The 7,629-nt window shown below is 41.7% G+C and overlaps 2 pseudogenes; both read left to right on the forward strand.

Annotated features, from left to right (window-relative positions):
- Window positions 1–1,175: 1,175 nt before the first annotated feature.
- Window positions 1,176–2,541, forward strand: LOC102485018 (eukaryotic initiation factor 4A-II pseudogene; annotated as a pseudogene).
- Window positions 2,542–6,419: 3,878 nt separating this feature from the next.
- Window positions 6,420–7,203, forward strand: LOC106733676 (40S ribosomal protein S24 pseudogene; annotated as a pseudogene).
- The last annotated feature ends 426 nt before the right edge of the window (window positions 7,204–7,629 follow it).

A 7,629-nucleotide genomic window follows, 5' to 3' on the forward strand; every position in this document is an offset into this window, starting at 1 on the left:
CCCTCTCCAGTCAAATTAAAATAAATAAATGGATGAATAAATAAAGTGAAATAAAAAATACATTTGGAGACATGACTGAAGAATTCATAGGAAAAGAAGAAAAGGAAATTTCAAAACAGTTGAAAGTGAGCATATTAGAACATTACATAAGAAAATTCGTTGGGGGGCAGGCCCCATGGCTTAGTGGCTAAGGGAGCTGGACACCTCAGGCTAAAAATCCCAGTCCTTGGGGCTTGAAAAACATGCCAGGCATGTGTGTGCATGCCCAGATGGCAATAGGATGGAGAAATGGAGGAGAAGGGATTGCTGCATGACCATGTCCCATTGGGGAATGCTTTCTCCCCCTTGTCTCTCTGTCTCTCTGATGAATGCAAGCCCCTTCTAAAAATTAAAAAAAAAAAAAAAGAAAGAAGAAAAGAAAAGTTGTGGAAATCAGCTAGAGCAGTAGTTAGAGAGAAATTGATATTCTTTGAAGAATATATTGGAAGAAGAAAAAGATAAATTTAACAAACTGAGTATCTAACTCAAGAAATAGAAAAAGAGTAACAGGGGCCAGCAGGTGGCATGGTTACTAAGGTTTTGGATTCCCACATGACCGACCATTATTGAAGTCCAGGACCCAGGCGTTTGAAAATCACACCGGGCACATGTGTGTGCATGCCCTAAACTCTGAGAATAGAATGGAGGAGAGGTGATTATGGCATGGCCATCCCCCTGTGAGGGGTGATTTCTCACTTTTCCTCTCTCTGTCTCTCTCCAATGAGCATATGCACCCTATGACAAAAAAAAAAAAAAAAAGAAAAAGAAAAAAAAAAGAAAGAAAACACAAAAAAGAATAACCTGACAAAAGTAGTAAATAGGAAATAAGAATAAATGCTAACAGGGACCAGCAGATGGCATAATGGTTACATTACTGGACTCCCACATGGTCGACCATGGTTCTAGTGCCGTACCTGGAGGCTCGAAACTCACACTGGGAATGTGTTGATGTATGCCCCTAAATCCCAAGAGTTTAATGGAGGAGAATGGATTGGGGTATGGCCATTGCTCTGGGGGATGACTTCTCACTTTCTCTCTCTCTCTCTCTCTCTGGTGAGTGCATGTGCCCTATAGCAAAAATGTTTTTTTCCCCTAAAAAAAAAAAAAGAATAAACACTGCTTTTCAATTGGGCGCTGAGTGGTTTCCCGGATCATGTGTGGTGGCTCTGCAGATGATAACAGAGAACATGGCGGCCCAGAGGGAATGGACCCCGATGGTGTCATTGAGAGCAACTGGAATGAGATTGCTGCTAACTTTGATGATATGAGTTTAAAGGAGTCTCTTCTTCGGGGTATCTATGCTTATGGCTTTGAGAAGCCCTCAGCTCTTCAACAGAGAGCTATTATTCCTTGTACTAAAGGGTATGATGTGGTTGCTCGAGCTCAGTCAGGAACTGGCAAGACAGCCACATTTGCTATTTCCATCCTGCAACAATGGTTGCAGACTGAGTTCAAGGAGACCCAAGCACTAGTATTGGCCCCCACCAGAGAACTGGCTCAACAGATGCAAAAGGTAATTCTGGCACTTGGAGACTGTATGGGAGCAACTTGTCATGGCTGCATTGGTGGAACAAATGTTCGAAATGAAACGCAAAAACTGCAGGCTGAAGCACCTCATGTTGTCGTTGGTACACCAGGGAGAGTGTTTGATATGTTAAATAGATGATATCTTTCTCCAAAATGGATCAAAATGTTTGTTTGGGATGAAGCAGATGAAATGTTGAGCCGAGGGTTTAAGGATCCAATCTATGAGACTTTCCAATAATTAAATACATGTATTCAGGTGGTGTTGCTTTCTGCCACAACGCCAACTGATGTATGGAAAGTGACCAAAAAATTCATGAGAGATCCGATTCGAATTCTGGTGAAGAAGGAAGAATTGACCCTTGAAAGAATCAAACAGTTTTATATTAATGTTGAAAGAGAGGAATGGAAGCTGGATACACTTTGTGACCCGTATGAGACTCTGACCATTACGTAGGCTCTTATTTTTCTCAATACAAGGCGCAAGGTGGACTGGCTCACTGAGAAAGTGCATGCCGGGGATTTCACAGTGTCTGCCCTGCGTGGTGACATGGAGATGTTATCATGAGAGAAAGAGATGTTATCATGAGAGAATTCCAGTCAGGGTCAAGCCGTGTTCTGATCACTACTGACTTGTCGGATCGTGGGATTGATGTGCAACAAGTGTCTTTGGTTATAAGCTACGACCTACCTACCGATTGTGAAAACTATATTCACAGAATTGGCAGGGGGGGTTGATTTAGGAGGAAAGGTGTGGCTATAAACTTTGTTACTGAAGAAGACAAGAGGATTCTTCATGACATTGAGACTGTCTACAATACTACAGTGGAGGAAATGCCCATGAATGTGGCTGACCTTATTTAATTCCTGGGATGAGATAGTTTTGAATGCAGTGCTCGCTGTTGCTGAATAGGCGATCACAACGTGCATTGTGCTTCTTTCTTTGAGAATATTTGAATCTTGTCTGGATGCTCATAACGGATCACAAATACAGATTTTGATAGCAAAGTGACATTAGTTCTGAGCTCTTGTGAGGAAAGTCATTGGCTTTATCATCTAGAGTTAGACTGTTGAGGTGGGTATAAAAAAAGATGGGGTCTGTAAAATCTTCTTTTCTTAGAAATTTATTTACTAGTTATGTAGAGATGATTGTATTAGATGTTCTCTATCATTTAATAATATACTTGTGGACTAAAAGATGTAAGTGCTGTATAAAATCAGCCAATTATGTTAAACTAGCATATCTGCCTTTACTGTGTTATTAGCCTGAATAGTAAGGCCTTTAAAATGATTTTTTTAAGAAAGTATTTGAATGTGTTTTGTTTGGTATTGTATTTATTCAATAAAGTATTTAATTAGTGCTAAGTGTGAACTGGACCCTGTTGCTAAGCCCCAGCAAGCAATCATGTTTTAGGTGGGGTTAAACCCCCAGTAAAATTGCCATACTGCACATGTCTTAATGAAGTTTGAATGTTAAATAAATTGTATATTCACTTTTTTAAAAAAAAGAATAAATACTAACCAAATAAAAAAATAAAGAAGCAATTTAGAGAGAAATAAAAGCAAAAAAAGTTAGTTTGGGGGAAAACAAACAACAAGGATAAGCACTAACAAAATTTTTTAAAAAGAAGCAATTGAGAGATAAATAAAAATAAAAAAGTTAGTTTTTGAAAGATCAAGACAAATCTCCGAGAAGATAGATCAACAAAAGAGAAACAGGATATTTCATATTAGGAATTAAAAGTCAATGTTGGGGCCAGCAGATGGCATAGCAGTTATGTCACTGGACTCCCACATGGCTGACCACAGTTTGAGTCCCAGACCTCGTGCTTGAAACTCACACTAGGCATGTGTGCCCAAGATCCTGGGAAGAGAGAGGAGAGGGGGTTGTGGGGTGGTCATCCCCCCCAAGGGGCGATTTCTCACTTTCTCCTTCACTGTCTCTGTCTGTCTCTCTCTGGCTAGTGCATGCACCCTAAGGCAAAAACAAATTAAAAAAAAATGTTGGGCCACCTGGTGCCATGGTGGTTAGGGTGGCTGGAGTCCGCATGGCTGACTGACTGGTTGAGCTCTGGCCCTAGGTGCTTGAAAATTACACTGGGTGTGGGACCAGGAGTTAGCATAATGGCTAAATCACTGGACTCCCATGCAGTTGACCGTGGTTCAAGTCCCGGACCCGGTGGCTTAAACTCACGCCAGGCGCATGTGCGTGCATGCCCAAGATCCCGAGAGGAGAATGGAGGAGAAGGGATTGCAGCATGGCCATCCCCCAGGAGGTGATTTCTCGCTTTCTGTCTCTTCGCCTCTCTCTGTCTTCCTGGCAAGAGTACGTCCCCTACAGCAAAAACCTCCCCCCAACCCCCCAAAAAAGAAAATTATACTGGGCGCATGTACATGCCCAAAATCCTGAGAGGAAAATGGAAGAGAAGAGATCAGAGCACGACCATCACCCCTGCAGGGTGATTTCTCACTTTCTCTCCCTCTTCAGTGATTTCACATGCCCTATGGCAAGAAAAAAAAAAAATATATATATATATACACACACACACACACACACACACACACACACACACACATATAGAGTGAGAATGTTATGATATACTATAGAGATTTTTTTTAAACCATGAGAGAATAAAACAACTTTTTTCAAATAAATTTGAATTTTTAAAATAAACGTTTGATTTTCTAGAAACATGTAAACATCCAAAACTGATTCAAGAACTTACAGAAAAACTGAATAATTCTACAACCCTTGTATCTGTTATCTATTGCTGAGTAACAAGCCCTAAATACTCTTTTTTAAAGAATTATTTAATTAATTTATTTATTATTTTAATTTGACCAGAGAGGGCCAGAGTGAGAGAGAGAGGTGGAAAGTGAGAAAGCAAGCCACCAGACCAGGGACTTGAACCATGGTCAGCCATGTGGGAGTCCAGCGCCCTTAACCAGCACACTACATGCTGCTCCCCCCTTTTTTTCCCTAAATGCTCTTGAAACAACAGCCGTTTTATTTGCTCATGATTTCTGGTTAGCCAGGCACATCTGAACAGCACTTTCGTTGCACTCACTGGGACCCCTCAAGAAGCTGTAGCCATCTGGTGGCCCTCCTGGGCCCGGATATTTGAGGGTGGTCTCCCTTGTATGTCTGGCCGTTGATGTTGGCTGTCAGCTGAGTCACATGTTCCATCAAGTTACCCGGCTTCTAGTCTTAGCAGGATTCCCAGCAAGCAGCCAAACAAGGCCAGCCTTCAGTGTACGGTGCTTTTCAAGCCTCTGCCTGTGTCATGTTTGCTAACGTCTCTTCCATCAAATCATCACAAATCTTGGCCAAAGTTTAGCAGAGAATCACTGTGGGAGGTTTTATATACATCCGTAAGGATACGGGCATGGAGATTCATGATGGCGGGGAAGACTGTTACTGTAACAGTCAAAGCTGTTAACATTAAAATCAACCTTCCCTAAATATAATGTGGAATCCCTCATCGAATACTGGAGAGGAAAAGGATGTCAGTAGAAAAAGTGGTGAACTCCAAACAAAAGCTGGAGTTTAGGGGGCCAGCAGGTGGCATGCTGGCTAAGGCACTAGACTCCCATGTGGCCAACCATTGTTTGAGTCCTGGACCTGGCAGCTTCACTTCTCACTTTCCCCCTCTCTCTTTCTGGTGAGCATCTGTGACCAATAGCAAATTAAAAATAATAATAAATAAAATTAAATGATTATTAAAAAAAAACAACCTGGAGTTTGTTTAAGAGGAATGTACTGGGGTCTGGCAGGTGGCATGATGGTTAAAGGAGCTGGACTCCCACATGGTCGACCACAGTTCGAGCCCCAGACTTGGTGGCTTATTTTCTCACTTTCTCTCTCTCTGTGTCTCTTTGGTCAAATGGAAAAATAACGGTAATAAATAAATCTTTTTTTTTTTTTTTTAAAAAAGAAGAGTAATGTACCAGCGTTCATTTCTTATTTTGACTAATGTACCATGGTTATGTTCTCACGTGTTAACATTAGGGGAAACCAGACAAGAAATGTAGCTGTTTACTATTGTCAAAACTTTTCTATAAATTGAAATTTATTCCAAAAGCAGAAATCTATTTTTAAAAGCAACACAATGCTAACACTGAAAAACAACAGGCCTACATAGTTTTAGGCGATTTTTGCCAAATGTTCCTCTTTTATTTAAACTATCCCAAAATATTGAAGAGGAAGGAATGCTTCCTAAATAACTTTATGAAGTTAATGGAATCTTGATTTGCAAACTGGCCAAGGACATATGAGAAAAGAACATGATAGGCAGTCTCACTTAAGAAGAGAAAGGTAGGGGCCGGCAGGAGGTGTGGTGATGAAGGTGTGGGTACCACGTGACCAACTCCATGGTTCAAGTATCAGACCTCGTGGCTTAAAAAACACACCAGGTGGGGACCAGCAGGTGGCATGGTGGTTAAGGCGCTGGACACTCCCACGTGGCCGATCATGGTTTGAGTCCCGAACCTGGTGGCTTGATTTCTCACTTCTTCCTCCCCCTCTCTCTGTGTCTCTCTCTAGTCAAATTAAAATAAATGAATAGATAAATAAAATTAAATAATAAAAAAAAAAAACCACAGGTGAATATGTGTGTATCTGAAATCCTGAGAGGAGAACGGAGGAAAAGGGATTGCACCTGTGTCCATCCGACACAGGGGTGGGAGGGTATGATTTCTCACTTTCCCTCTCCTCTCTCTTTCCAGTGAACACGCATACTGCAGCAAAAAGCAAAAACAAAACAAAAGAACCCTCTTGACCAACTCAGAATTGAAGGAAATGTCCTGAACCCGATTAAGGGTGTCTAGCAAATATACCTACTGAAGACAGTATCCTCGTGGGGAACTCTCTGAGGCATTTCTTTAAAATCAGGCGTGAGTGAAATATCCCTATCACTGATTCCATTCAGCTTTGTCCTGGATGTTTTAACTAAAGTAGCGAGACAAGAAAATAAGTAAAGAATGCGATTACAATGGAAGAATAAATCTGTAATTTTATGTGCAAGATGCAAGACCGTCTACAGAAGAAATTCAAGGACAGGCCAGCTAGCGGCATGGTGACTAAGGCGTCTGGATCCCACATGGCCAACTGTGCAGTCGGAGTTCCAGCCTGTGGACTTGAGGAACTCGGGGGCTCTTTTCCTTCCTGGCTGCTTGAGGATATACCGCCATCATGAAGGACACAGTAACTGTCCGAACAGGAAGTTCCTGAGCAACCGACTCCTTCAGAGGAAACGAATGGCCATTGATGTCCTTCACCCCGGGAAGGCAACAGTACCTAAGACAGGAATTCGGGAAAAACTAGTGAAGATGTACAAGACCACACCAGATGGCATCTTTGTGTTTGGGCTTAGAACCGGTTTTGGTGGTGGCAAGACAACCGGCTTTGGCATGATTTACGATTCTTTGGATTATGCGAAGAAAAATGAACCCAAACATAGACTTGCAAGACATGGCCTTTATGAGAAGAAAAAGACGTCAAGAAAACAGTGAAAGGAACACAAGGACAGACTGAAGAAAGTCGGAGGGACTACAAAGGCCAGTGTTGGTGCTGGCCAAAGTGAGCTGGAGACTGGAGAGGGGTCGAAGGAGGAAAGATTCTGCAATGACTATCTGCGGTGACTGTGTGGATTTTTCATGAGAGGATTCATAAACTAAAAAATTTTTAAAAAGAAAAAAAAACAAAAACACTCTGGGCTCATGTGTGTGCATGCCCACAGTCCTGAAGGGGAGAATGGAGGAGCGACTGTGGCATGGCCATCCCCCTTGAGGGATACTTTCTCACTTTCTTTCTCTCAGTCTCTGTCTCTCTCTAGCAAGTGCACATGCCCTGTAGCCCCCCCCCACACACACACAAAAATTAAAAAATTAAAGGACAACTACAGGTAAGCTGTTAGAAGTCATATAAATCTGAAATAAACAAAACTATATGCAGGAGGGGAGATGAGGAATAGGATGGAGGATGGGGCTTTAGCCATATGAGTAGTTTCTTTTTCTTTCTTTCTTTTCTTTTTTTTTTTTTTTTTTTGACAGGTTTTTTTTTAAGGG

This window comes from Tupaia chinensis, unplaced genomic scaffold, assembly GCF_000334495.1.
Source record: "Tupaia chinensis unplaced genomic scaffold, TupChi_1.0 Scaffold144346_1, whole genome shotgun sequence".
Taxonomy (NCBI): Eukaryota; Metazoa; Chordata; class Mammalia; order Scandentia; family Tupaiidae; genus Tupaia; species Tupaia belangeri.